The 15309-nt window shown below is 27.5% G+C and overlaps 1 protein-coding gene across 2 annotated transcripts in view; it reads right to left on the bottom strand.

The window, feature by feature from the left end:
- The window catches only part of LOC119601594 (heparan-sulfate 6-O-sulfotransferase 1), a 290206-nt gene that overhangs the window by 263455 nt on the left and 11442 nt on the right, over positions 1-15309 (bottom strand). The window lies entirely within an intron of this gene.

The following is a 15309-nucleotide window of genomic DNA, read 5'->3' as shown; positions in this document are numbered from 1 at the left end:
AGTTTAAAACCACATGAAAGTGAAACCGCAATAAAACACATAAAAACCGAAAGGAAAAAAAAAAGATTTGTACAAAAAAACGAACGTATAAAGTGTATAAATGAAATAAGACACGCGTCATTTTTAAAATGAGTTTGAAATCTTTATAATCTGAATCGTGGTTGATGATGATTTCTTCTTTTTTTTCTTTTATTTTAGTTTACAGTATTTGTTTTATCAAGACAAATGTATGTCAAAAGGTATTTAAGGTTTTATATTTTTTTGTTTCTATTAATTTAAGTGATGCTAATGTTGCTGCTCGTCGTGTTGGATTGTTTTTTTAATTAAATTAAGTTTAAGAAAATTGTTACATTTTTTGACATTTGATATTTTATGTTTTGTTGTGTGTTTATGTCTTGTTAGTTAAAAGTCATTGACTTTTTTGAAATGAAGATGACGACAACGACGACGTTGTTGATGTTTAGTTTGATGATCAAACAAACGTTTAGGCAATTAGATACAATTTGATGTCAAGTCTGTATAAATATAGATATTTATGAAAAGATATCAAATTTTATAAATGGTTTATGAATTTGTGTTAGTTAGTTAGTTTTTTTTGCTTAGAGTAGAAAAAAAATATCAGATGCTGTAATCTTGAGCAAATATTAGACTGTGAAAGGTCTTTAAGCTTAAGGTCTTGAGTACAATAGTAACAATAAGATAATTATGCATCTTTAGGTTTGAGATAACAAAAGATTTTTTTGTAATCTTTAGAAAAATTAAACTTTCAAGTGGAATTTTTCATTTTATTTACATTTAAAATTTTACTCTGTAAAATATTTGCTATAGAAAATGTTACTCTCTATATAAGGGAATTAGATTTTTCCATAGAAAATGTGTAACTCTCTGTATAGAAAGCTAGAATTCAAAGATCTAGTCCCTCATTCAAAGATCCTTCATCATTGTAAAGTTTACTACAAAACCATTCACTTAATTATCATTTCCTTATAAAAAAATTCCAAATTCCATTAACATGTTACACAATATACTAATTAAAAATTCCATAAGCAAAGTGAGAAATTCATTCTAAATGTTGCATGAGATTTATTTAGAATAATAAAATTATGTACACTAGTTTAACGGAAATTTGAAAACTGAATATTGAAATAAAAAACACAAATAATATTTTCAATTCATGTTAATTTATGCAGCCGAAACAAATTTGTATGTATAAAAAACAATGTATTTAATTAAAAAAATTTTAAAACAAAAATATGAATGCCACAGCAAACGAAACACCTGAATGAAGGTGATGAGCGTAAAAATCTTGTACGGGAAATGTTATTTTTACAAAATGAAAACAAATTCTACGAAACATTTATTAAAGGCCTAGAAATTGAATTTGTTTTTCGATTGTGTGATTGTACACGTGATATTGTAGTCATAATTAAAAATTTTTCTAGCAGACAAAATTTCAAAAAAGTGACAACTAACGTTGAAGATATTAGGTTGGTATTAAACGTTTAAGGATGTTCTGACGATACAAATATTGTTATTATATTTTTAGTTGAAATCAAGAGTCTGTATAATAAACATTTGCTTTTGTCTCCACTTTATCTCTTAAGTACTTTTTGAAGGGAAATAAGGGTAAATAAAGTTGCTGTTAAAGGCACGAAGCCCTTTAGTTTTAATAGAGGTAAACTACACATTTTGAATTATATATGTCTAATGCAATAGAATAGAACCAGCATTAGAACTGAACTAGAACTGAACTAGATCTGAACTAGAACTGAACTAGAACTGAACTAGAACTGAACTAGAACTGAACTAGAACTGAACTAGAACTGAACTAGAACTGAACTAGAACTGAACTAGAACTGAACTAGAACTGAACTAGAACTGAACTAGAACTAGAACTGAACTAGAACTGAACTAGAACTGAACTAGAAACTGAACTAGAACTGAACTAGAACTGAACTAGAACTGAACTAGAACTGAACTAGAACTGAACTAGAACTGAACTAGAACTAAACTAGAACTGAACTAGAACTGACTAGAACTGAACTAGAACTGAACTAGACTGAACAGACTGAACTAGAACTGAACTAGAACTGAACTAGAACTGAACTAGAACTGAACTAGAACTGAACTAGAACTGAACTAGAACTGAACTAGAACTGAACTAGAACTGAACTGAACTAGAACTGAACTAGAACTGAACTGAACTAGAACTGAACTAGAACTAGAACTACTGAAACTAGACTGAACTAGAACGAACTAGAACTGAACTAGAACTGAACTAGAACTGAACTAGAACTGAACTAGAACTGAACTAGAACTGAACTAGAACTGAAACGAGAACTAGAAATGAAACTAGAACTGAACTAGACTGAACTACTAGAACTGAACTAGAACTGAACTAGAACTGAACTAGAACTGAACTAGAACTGAACTAGAACTGAACTAGAACTGACCTAGAACTGAACTAGAACTGACTAGAACTGAACTAGAACTGAACTAGAACTGAACTAGAACTGAACTAGAACTGAACTAGAACTGAACTAGAACTGAACTAGAACTGAACTAGAACTGAACTAGAACTGAACTAGAACTGAACTAGAACTGAACTAGAACTGAACTAGAACTGAACTAGAACTGAACTAGAACTGAACTAGAACTGAACTAGAACTGAACTAGAACTGAACTAGAACAGAACTAGAACGAACTAGAACTGAACTAGAACTGAACTAGAACTGAACTAGAACTGAACTAGAACTGAACTAGAACTGAACTAGAACTGAACTAGAACTGAACTAGAACTGACTAGAACTGAACTAGAACTGAACTTGAACTGAAGTAGAGTTGAACATTTTTCTCTCGAGAACAAACACCAGAACTGCTGGGTATTAGACATTCTTTTGGCTGCTGCTGATGCAGAACATGAAGCTGTTAAAACAAATCACAACACAATGACTCCAACTAAAAAGCGAATACAGTACAACAACAACAACAAGAAAAATAATGATAATAAAGAAGAAGTGTGCCAAACATAAATTTCATTATAAGGGTAAAAACAAAGATTCTGATAAAGACAATTACGACAAGTAGAGAAAAAGTGAAAAACAACAAAAATATAGTAAAAGTGAGAAAAAAGCGTATATTACCCTAGTACTTGTAATGACAACAACAAATACTACACAAAAATATACACTTGAAATTCTCGAAAGAAAAAAGCGACCATAACAATGGAAGAGATGGTAGCAGCAGACAAAAGACAACACGATACAGGATGACAAAACAATGACAGGAAACAGAAATGATTTTCCATGTTATTGCTGATGGTGTTGTTGTTGTTTTGTATAGCATTTCTTTTTTTCTCTATAAAACAAAAATCAAAAAAAGTAATATTTTCAAATTACAACCACGATTTTAATGGCTCTCGCAAGTGGAAGAAAAAAAAATTAAATGAAAAAGAAGTCATCATCAACGTTTTTGTTTTTTTTTTTTTTTTTTGGTAAAAACAGAAGTTGGTCGTTTGAAAGAAAAATTTTAAGTATATTTTCAGGCCGTTTGCCAGTTAGTACAAGATATGTCAGTTGAAGGTAGTTTTAAAAACCAAAGGTATGTGTGTATAACCAAAATGTTTAAGAAGACGATTTGATTTTTTTTATGTGTTAATAGAAAATAATGTCTGCCACATAAACGGAAAGTAAAATCGTGACAAAAATATCCTAATGATACTTAAAATGACATAAGAGGAAGGTTTCCTTTGCTTGAGCAGAAAAAAAAACTCAAAGAATAAACGAAAATCTTTTGCCTAGTAATGAAATTTTATTACGGCACAGGTGATTTTATGTTTTAACAGAAAGTAACGATAACTTCTAGAGTCATTTGATGTTAAAGATATTTTTTCCAGGACTGAGTTAATTAATAAAGTGAAATTTTTACGAACGTAAGTAAGAGCAAACATAATTTATAAAATTAATAAGCGTACAATGAATTTGAATTTTCTGTAGAAAATTTCACTCTCTTAATGAGAGAGTTGAATTTTCTATAGAAAATTTTACTCTCTTAATATGAGAGTTGAATTTTCTATAGAAAATTTTACTCTCTTAATATGAGAATTGAATTTTCTCTAGAAAATTTTACTTTATTAATATGAGAGTTGAATTTTCTATATAAAATTTTACTCTCTTAATAATAGAGTTGAATTTTCTATAGATAATTTTACTCTCTTAATAAGAGAGTTGAATTTTCTATAGAAAATGTTACTCTCTTAATAAGAGAGTTGAATTTTCTATAGAAAATGTTACTCTCTTAATAAGAGAGTTGAATTTTCTATAGAAAATGTTACTCTCTTAATAAGAGAGTTGAATTTTCTATAGAAAATGTTACTCTCTTAATAAGAGAGTTGAATTTTCTATAGAAAATGTTACTCTCTTAATAAGAGAGTTGAATTTTCTATAGAAAATTTTACTCTCTTAATAAGAGAGTTGAATTTTCTATAGAAAATTTTACTCTCTTAATAAGAGAGTTGAATTTTCTATAGAAAATTTTACTCTCTTAATAAGAGAGTTGAATTTTCTATAGAAAATTTTACTCTCTTAATAATAGAGTTGAATTTTCTATACAAAAATTTTACTCTCTTAATAAGGGAGCTGAATTTTCTATAGAAAAGTTTACTCTCTTGATAAAAGGTTTGAATTTTATATAGAAAACTTTACTCTCTAATAAGATAGTTGAATTTTCTATAGAAAAATTTACTCTCTTAATGAGAGAATTTAATTTTCTATACTTCACTCTCTTAATAAGAGAGTTGAATTTTCTATAGAAAAATTTACTCTCTTAATGAGAGAATTTAATTTTATATAGAAAACTTCACTCAATAAGAGAGTTTAATTTTCTATAGAAAATTTTACTCTCTTAATAAGAGAGTTGAATTTTCTATAGAAAATTTTACTCTCTTAATAAGAGAGTTGAATTTTCTATAGAAAATTTTACTCTCTTAATAAGAGAGTTGAATTTTCTATAGAAAATTTTACTCTCTTAATAAGAGAGTTGAATTTTCTATAGAAAATTTTACTCTCTTAATAAGAGAGTTGAATTTTCTATAGAAAATTTTACTCTCTTAATAAGAGAGTTGAATTTTCTATAGAAAATGTTACTCTCTTAATAAGAGAGTTGAATTTTCTATAGAAAATTTTACTCTCTTAATAAGAGAGTTGAATTTTCTATAGAAAATTTTACTCTCTTAATGAGAGAGTTGAATTTTCTATAGAAAATTTTACTCTCTTAATATGAGAGTTGAATTTTCTATAGAAAAATTTACTCTCTTAATGAGAGAATTTAATTTTCTATACTTCACTCTCTTAATAAGAGAGTTGAATTTTCTATAGAAAAATTTACTCTCTTAATGAGAGAATTTAATTTTATATAGAAAACTTCACTCAATAAGAGAGTTTAATTTTCTATAGAAAGTTGAATTTTCTATAGAGACTTGAATTTTTTATAGAAAATTTTACTCTCTTTATAAGAGAGTTGAATTTTTTATAGAAAAATTTAATCTCTTGATAAGAGAGTTGAATTTTCTATAGAAAAATTTACTCTCTTGATAAGAGAGTTGAATTTTCTATAGAAAATTTTACTCTCTTGATAAGAGAGTTGAATTATTTATAGAAATTTTTTAGAGTATTTCACTCTCATTTTAGAAATATAAATATTTTAAAGAAAAGTTTACTCTCTTTATAATAGATCATTTTACTCTCTTTATTGCTAAAAACTGAGTTAGTCTACTTTAAAAAATCCTCACAGTCTAATTAAATTTTTTGGTCCAATGATGAATTATTCAAGTGATAAAACGTTCTGTGCACGTGTATTACTAAGAACCTCAAAGCTCCTTAGGTTACCTTCCTCTCTTTTACCTATCCCAGGCAATTGAAATTATAAAAACAAACCAATGTGAACAAAAAAAATATTAATTTCTTTTTATATTTTTCTAGAGTCAGCCAATAATTTCTTATTTTATGCTCGGTCTGTCGTTTTGGGAGGATAATAAGATTATATATTTTTTTTTTTGAAATTTTTATAAATTTTTTGTATTTTTTCATTTATTTTTGTGCTTTCTTTACAATTTCTTGACAAGGTGCTTGGTTGGCTGGCTGTTAGTGGTGGTTTTATTGCTTCATAAGACTGCATTTTAATATAATAAAAAATTTTATTTTTCATTTTTTTCCTTCATGCCCTTTCAAAGTAAAAAGAACTTGAACTTGTAAAAAGTTATAGGATGAATGTGTGTGAGAGTAAAAAAAAAATCATTAAATAACTTAACGAAAATAAAAAGAAAATATTATTTTTTTATGTTTCTTAAATCCTGCATTATTTTCTTATCTAAAGCATAAATAAATGCAGTATGAGAGGAGATGATTCAAGAGCTCTGGAAATGCAGAAATGTGCAAAAAAAAGAATCTCAATATAAGACAATGAATGAAGTTTCATTGTTTGGTTTCGTTTTGTTTTTTGGGAAAGTTTTCTGGGGGCTGCTGTGTATTGTGTGAAAAAATCTTGCAACTAATCTTTCTCTCATCAGCTGCATCTTCCCTCTGTGCTGCTGGTAAGTCTGTTCTCTTTTATTCATTTATTATTTTTTTTTTTTTTTTTATTTTACTTTAGCGGCTTAATTTTGAACTTTTTAAATTGTTCTTTTGTGTTCCTGTATGATGTTTGAGATGAATCACGAAAAAAATATACATATAAATTAAAAGCAAAATGAAAATACATTAAATTAATCTGATAAACATGATATGAAGGAAGGACGGTCAACAGCAGAAACGTTGCGGTCAAATGATTTTAAGTTGTAAGAAGGAATAATGAACGTAAATTAATAGCAAATCAGGAGTCATCATTCTTAAAAAATTTTTGTTTTTTAAATAGAAAATTTTTCTCTCTTTATTATAGAGTTGAATTTTCTATAAAAAATGTCATTCTCTTTATAAGAGAGTTAAATCTTGTATAATTTTCTTCTTTTCTTTCTAAGAAAGTTGAATTTTATATAGAAAATATCTTTTAAAAAAACGTGAGTTTACTAAAGAAAATTTTACTCTCTTCATTACAGAGTTGAATCAAGTATTAAATTACAGAGTTCCCTATAGAAACAGGTGGTAAGTAGAGTGTTTAAGATTGTATAAGTGACAATTTGTAGGAAAAGAAATGAAATTTTGGAAGGAAGGTAGAAAAAAGTTTAAAAAATTTTCAACAGAGAGAAAAGAAAAAAGCCTCTCTTAAAATGTTTCTAAAGAAAATGAGAATTTCCAGAGAGAGAACATATGTTTAAAAAATAATAAACCTCTCTGAAAAAAGAGACAAAATTGTTGTATAGAAAATAAGAGAGAGAGTTCACATATTTTACAAAAAAAAAAGAGAAATAAAATTGTTAATAGAAAAGTATTCTCTCTCTTAAGTTACAATTTATATATTCTATAGAAAATATGTCCCTCTTTTGATAGAGTTCAAAGTTTCTATAGAAACTGAGTCTCTCTTAAGAAAACAGCATCTTTTAAGAGACAGTTCAAAGTTTCTATTTAAATTAAACCAGACTTCAAGGAGTTCAAAATTGCTATAGAAGTCCCTCTTAGGATAAGAGAGAATTCAAATTTTCTATAGAAAATTATTTTATAAGAAATTTTTTATAAAAAATTTACTCTTTTTAAAAGAGAGTTCAATTTTCTATATAAAAATGTTACTCTCTTTATAAAAGAATTTTTATAGAAAATTGTACGCTTTTTACTACAGAGTTGATTTTTCTATAAAAAATTTCACTCTTTTCATAAGAGAGTTGAATTTTCTATAAAAAATGTTACTCTTTTTATAAGAGAGTTGAATTTTCTATAAAAAAAATTTATTCTCTTTTTAAGAATGTCGAATTTTAAATAGAAAAAGTTACTGTGTTTATAAAAGAGTTAAATTTTCAATAGAAAATTTTACTCTTTATAAGAGAGTGTTATTTGCTAAAGAAAATGTTACTCTCTTTATAAAAGATTTTAATTTTCTCTCGTCATAAAAGAGTTGAATTTTCTTTAGAAAATATAAGAGTGTATAATTGAGAGTTGAATTTTCTACTTTTTTATATAAGAAATTATAAAAGAGATGAATTTTCTACAGAAAATGTTTTCTCTTTACAAGAAAGTAAAATTTTCTATAGAAAATATTGTTCTCTTTATCAGACAGTTGAATTTTCTACTAAAAATTTACCTCTTTTTTCACAAGAGAATTGAAATTTGTATAAAATTGTAATCTCTTTCTTAAGGAGATGAATTTTCAATAAAAATGTTTAGTATCTTTCAAAGGGAGTTGATTTTTTTATAGAAAATGTTACTCTCTTTCTAAAAGAGTTTAGTTTTTTATAGAAAATATTGCTCTCTTGATCAGACAGTTGAATTTTCTACAAAAAATTTACCTCTCTCCTCACAAGAGAATTGAAATTTTTATAGGAGTTGAACTTTCTATAAAAATGTTTACTCTCTTTCTAAGGGAGTTGAATTTTTCATAGAAAATCCTACTCTCTTTCTAAGAGATTTAAATTTTATTTATAGACAATTTTACTCTCTTTATAAGTGAGTTGAATTTTCTATAGAACATTTTACTCTCTTTATTAAATTAATTTTATTTAGAAAGTTAATTTATAGAAATTTCTCCAAATATAAATCTGTTTTCTAAAGAGCGTTTTTGACATAAAAAAAATTAGTAAAATTTTCCCCTTTTTGAGAATTCTTTAAATATTATTGAATTTTCAAAAAGACTTTACAAAGTATTATTTATGTTTTTATATAATTTTTCTCATTTCTATGAATTTAGTTTAAATAAAATTATCAAAATAAAAATGAGAACCCAAGAAAATTCTATTATCTCTCGCCTACCACCACAATAGAAAAAAAACTATATAAAAGAATTGTTTTATAACGATATAAAATGCATAATATTTATAAATTATTTCAGCCACTATTGTAGTATTGTAATGTAAGTTTATGGGGTTTTTTTGGCCCAATTTAAATAAAAATTTTATTTATAATCATTTGTTTTTTTTTATACTCCACATATAATTTTAAATATTTATAGCAAACTCATTGTGTTTACAATTTGATATTCATAACACAATTTACAATTTCAATACGTATAAATTTAAATTAAAAACCACAAAATGGATTTTGTTATGTATTTCTTTACAAAAGTTATTAAAATATAGTGAATAATAAAAAAAAATTAAGAAAAAAAAAAACAAATAAAAACAATATCAAATTAAAAATATATTATAATAAATAAAACACTATATGGTGAATTAAAATCCCAATGAATTGAATAAATATAGATTAATGCTAAACCACACGAGAGCACAGCTTTAATATGCATATGGACGCACAGACAGACAGACAGACAGACAGACAGACAAACAGGCAGGCAGACAGACAGACAGACAGACAGACAGACAGACAGACAGACAGACAGACAGACAGACAGACAGACAGACAGACAGACAGACAGACAGACAGACAGACAGACAGACAGACAGGCAGGCAGCAAACGTGTGAATGTTTGTTTGAAAACACATAAAGCGAAAGATGTCAAAAGACCAACTATAGTGTTATAGTATTAAGTCTTTAACCACAGACAACATTTAATATATAAATTTCCTTCAAAAGTCCTAAAAAGTCTCTTTAACTACATCACATTTACTTTAACTTTCTCTCTTACATATGTATGTATGTATTCTGAATTATTTAAAACCCATTTCCAAAAACCCATCATCCATACATAAATGATTTATAACTTTTAGTCAAATGCATATATGTATAATCTTTTAATGATTTTTCATTGTAATCGCCCTTATTTTGATTAGCGCTTAACTATTTAGTCAAAACGATGATTACAATATTATTATTGTAATTTTTTTTGTTTTGGTATCTTTAATCTTATCGATTTTGACACCTTTTTATATTTCAGAGGTGGATATAAAAATGAAACATTTTAATTTATGTGCATCTAATTAATTTTATTTATAATATACTCAACGTATAGTTATGGTTGTTTTTATATACATATTTTTTAACCACATACCAGTTTAAATATTAAGTATTAAATTACATAGTCCCCTATAGAGACAGGTGGTATGTAGAGGGTTTAAGGTTGTATAGGTGACAATTTGGGGGAAGAGAAAAGTTTTGGTTTTGGTGGGGAAGTAGAAGTGGAAGTTTAAAAAGTTTTCAAGAGAGATAAAAGAAAAAAAGGCTCTCTTAAAATTTTGCTAAAGAAAATGAGAACTTCCTAAGAGAAAACATATGTTTTCTAAAGAAAACATTTAATCTCTCTCTGAAGAAAGAGACACAATTTTTGTATAGAAAATAAGCCTCTCTAGAAAGAAAGAGTTCAAATAATATACAAGAAATAAGCCTCTTTAAAAAGAGAAGTATAAATTTTAATAGAAAATGATGTTCTCTTAAGTTACAATTGAAATGTTTCATAGAAAAATAATCCATCTTAAGATAGAGTTCTAAGTTTCTATAGAAACTGAGTCTACCTTTCTTTTTCAAAGAAAAAAGAGTCTTTAAATTTTTTGTCTTTAAAGAGGGTTTAAATTTTCTAAAGAAAACAGTTTCTTTTAAGAGAGAGGTCAAGGTTTTTATAGAAAATTTTCCTGTCTCAAGTGCGATGCCAAATTTTTATTAAAACTAAAACAGGTTTCAAGGATTACTATAGAAAATAAGTCCCTCTTATGATAAAAGAGAGTTCAAATTTTCTTAAGAAAGTAGCTTCTCTAAAGAGAGAGTTCAAATTTTCTATATAAAATGAGTCTCACTTAAGAGAGAGAGTTCAAATTTTCTGTAGAAAATGAGTTTCACTTAAGAGATGGTTCAAATTTTCTATAGAAAATGAGTCTCACTTAAGAGAGAGTTCAAAGATCTTAAAGAAAACAGCCTATTTTAAGAATATATAAGAATATCCTCTCTTAAGGATGAAATTTGTAGAATATAATCCTCTCTCAAGTGGGATGACACATTTCCTATAAAAACTTAAATTTCCCAAATAAGCTGCTCTAAGGAGCCTCTCTAAAAAGAGATATCACATTTTTTTTTTGTAAATAGCCTCTCCTAAGACTGAGGACAAATTTTTTATAGAAAATGAGGCTTCCTTAAGAGGAAGTTAAAATTTCCTAAAGAAAACATAGAGAGTTTAAAATTTCTTCAGAAAGTATGCCTCTTCTAAGAGAAGGATAAAATTTTATATGGGAAATAAGACTCTCTCAAGTAAGATGCCAAACTTGCTATAGAAAATTAAGTCCTTCTTAAGATAAATTTAAAATTTTCTATAGAAAATTAGTGTCTCTTAAGAGTGAGTTAAAATTTCCTAAACAAAAGAGAGAAGCATCTCGTAAGATATATAAATTTTCTATAGAAAATGAGACTGCCTTAAGAGGAAGTTCAAATTTCCCTAGTTAAGAGATAGGTTAAAATTTCTATAGAACCCTGATCGGCAAAGAGCTTTGTTAAGAGCTTTCTTGCACTCTTAATTTCCCACGCATGTATACTTACACCTTTATAAGAAAAAAACGATAAAAACCAGTAAGAGAACTTATTTTTTACTCTCTGCCGATGTAGGCTATAGAAAATAGGTCTGTCTTAAGAGAACGATTTAATTTTATATAGAAAATAAGAGAGAGTTTAAACTTTGTATAGAGAGATTTCAAATTTCCTAAAGAAAACATCTTCTCTTAAGAGAGAGGTTAAAATTTGTATTAAAAAATAAGTCTCTCTTAAGAGAAAGATCAAATTTTATATACAAAATAAGACTCTCAAGTTCGTTGCTAAATTTTCTATTAAAAAATGGACAGAGTACAAAATTTTTATAGTACAGAGCCCTGATCGGCAAAGAGCTTTGTTAAGAGCTCTTTTAAAAGAGATGTAAAGCAGTAATCGGCAAATAGTAAAAAATGCTCTCTAACTGTTTTTTATTATTTGTTATACATGTGTAAGAAGTCATACGTGTGAAGTTAAGACTTCAAGAAAGCTCTTCATATAACTCTTTACATACCATTGATGTAAAGAAAACGCTCTCCTGTTGAGAAAAAAGAAATCATTTCTAAATCGACAAGAAATAGAAAAGATCTCCAAATCAAATGCTAAAGCCTTCTATTTTACTAAAACTACTCTTTAAATTTTTATAGCTTATTCGCAACTTGTTTTAATCTAAAATTTATTGCATTAATAAAATACAGTTTTAAATCTTGTTTAAATCTTCTTTTGTCTTTTATATTCAAGTGTGTTAAATCATTAAATTGATGTTAAATTTCAATGTGAATTACAAAGTACTATGATCATTAAAATAATCATATTTTAACAGCAGCATTTTAAACGAGTTTATAAATTTAATTCATAAAAATAAATATATAAAACAAACAAAATAATAAAAATCAATACGCATACCAAAGTTATAAATTCAAAAGCTGGTATTTAAAATTTAACCCAGCGAAATGATTGAGATCACTTAGATTACGCAGAAGCAAAAGAGAATTAGTAAAGTACGGGCAACTGCTAATAAAAGTTTATTACAGCTTTTTTAACAGAAATTCTGGGCAAATTTTCAAAATAATATTTCTTAGATTTCAAAAACTTGTAACTTAATTTTGCTCTCACAATTCACTGGGTAACAAGTGGAGATTCCAAGAATATACAATATTTAAAAAAAAATGGTGTTATTGTCGTCATTCATATATAAATTTTTTCTGTTTAAAAAATTATAAAAAACATCCATAAATTTTAAACGCTTTATTAAAAGAAAGAAGAATAATGAGAAAAACATAAATTTCTTTAAAATAATTATACAAAAACCGGCAACACCTATTTATGGTGGCGCCAAAATCCATGTCTTTTAGTCTTTCTTTTTCCGTTAATTTATTAACATTTTATTGTCATTACTTTTTGTGCAAAAAATAAATTCTTGCATAAATTAATCTGATAGTTAGGAACATTAGAATTAGAGATTTTGTTTATTTTCTATTTTATAGGAAATTTACACAATTTAGTAATGACAACTACAGCTGAAACTGAGAAAATTCAGATCTACAATGTTTATAGTAAATGTAAATAGTAAATGTGTGTTGAAATTGTTATAAACTTTATGAAATTGTTACAATTTGTGTTGTTGTGATGAAGTTGCAAGTAGATCAATAGATAGATTAACCCACAGAATAGTTGTTACATGAGTCCATAGTCTTGTGAATAGATTAGTCCATAGACTAATGAATAGATAAGCCCATGGGTAATCATTAGACTAGTCCATAGGCTAATCAACAGACTAGTTCTTTGACTAGTCAATTGACTAGTTCTTAGCCCATAGAATAGTCATTACACTAGACCATAGTCTAGTCAATAGACTAGTTCTCAGATTAGTCCATAGAGTAGTGAATAGATAAGTCCATGGATAGTCATTAGACTAGTCCATAGGCTAGTCAACAGTCTAGTTCTTTGACTAGTCAACAGACTATTTCTTTGATTAGTCAATTGACTAGTTCTTTGACTAGTCAATTGACTAGTTCTTATACTTGTAAATATACTAATCCATTGACAAGTTAATTAACTAACTGTAAGACTAGTAAATAGATTATTGCATAGACTAATCAATAAACTAGTTTTTCGACTAGTTATTCGATAAATCAACAGACAAGTTCTTAGATTAGTCCATAGGCTAACTACCTCTTAGACTAGTCAATATGTTAGTCCATAGACTAGTCAATAAACAAGTTCTTAGACTAGTTATTATACAAGTGAATAGACTAGTTCTTCGATTAGTTATTCGACAAATCAATAGACAAGTTCTTATACTTGTCGATCGATTAGTCCATAGGCTAACTACCTCTTAGACTAGTCAATAGATTAGTCCATAGACTAGTCAATAAACTAGTTCTTAGACTAGTTATTATACAAGTCAATAGACTAGTTCTGGGACTAGTTATCCGACAAATCAATAGACAAGTTCTTATACTTGTCGATAGAATAGTCCAGAGGCTAACTACCTCTTGGACTAGTCAATAGATTAGTACATAGACTAGTAAATATATTATTGCATAGACTAATCAATAAACTAGTGTTTCGGCTAGTTATTCGACGAATCAATAGACATGTTCTTAAACTTGTCGATAGATAAGTCCCTGGGATAACTACCTCTTAGACTAGTCAATAGATAAGTCCATAGACTAGTCAATAAACTAGTTATTAGACTACATAGTTATTATACAAGGCTAGTTCTTCGACTAGCTACTCGACAAATCAATAGACAAGTTCTTATACTTGTCGATAGATTAGTCCATAGGCTATCTACCTCTTAGACCAGTCAAAAGATTAGTCCATAGACTAGTCAATAAACTAGTTCTTAGACTAGTTATTATACATGTCAATAGACTAGTTCTTCGACTAAGTTATTCCACAAATCAATAGACAATTTCTTATACTTGTCGATAGATTAGTCCATAGGCTAACTACCTCTAGACCAGTTAATAAATTAGTCAATAAACTAGTTCTAAGACTAGTTATTATACGAGTCAATATACTAGTTCTTAGACAAGTTCTTATACTTGACGATAGATTAGTCCATAGGTTAACTACATCTTAGACTAGTCAATAGATTAGTCCCTGGACAAGTCAATAAACTAGTTATCAGGCTTGTATAAGTCAATAAACTAGTTCTTAGACTAGTCAAGAGACTAATCCATAGACTAGGCAATAGACTAGTTCTTGAACTAGTGAGTAGACTAATGCTTAGACTAGTTCAAACTGTAGACTAAACTTTAGACTAGTCAATATACTAGATCATGGACTAGACTAGTCAATATACTAGATCATGGACTAGACAGATTAGTCCATAGGTTAACTACATCTTAGACTAGTCAATAGATTAGTCCCTGGACAAGTCAATAAACTAGTTATCAGGCTTGTATAAGTCAATAAACTAGTTCTTAGACTAGTCAAGAGACTAATCCATAGACTAGGCAATAGACTAGTTCTTGAACTAGTGAGTAGACTAATGCTTAGACTAGTTCAAACTGTAGACTAAACTTTAGACTAGTCAATATACTAGATCATGGACTAGACATTAAAAAGACAAGACATAAGACTATATATTGGACTAGTTAGTAGACTAGCCTAAGTATAAAGCAGATATAACATTATCCTATAAACTAGACCAGTCAATGGACTAGTTCTTAGTTTAGTAAAGAAATTATTTCTAAGGCTAGTTAAAAGACTAGTTCTTAGACTAATTAATTGTCTACAGTAGACTGGTCCACAT

This window comes from Lucilia sericata, unplaced genomic scaffold, assembly GCF_015586225.1.
Source record: "Lucilia sericata isolate MDLA Ls3-8-SP2 unplaced genomic scaffold, ASM1558622v1 Contig000176F_arrow, whole genome shotgun sequence".
Classification (NCBI taxonomy): domain Eukaryota; kingdom Metazoa; phylum Arthropoda; class Insecta; order Diptera; family Calliphoridae; genus Lucilia; species Lucilia sericata.
Note: the sequence above shows the minus strand (reverse complement) of the source record. Positions and strands in the feature narration are given on the sequence as shown.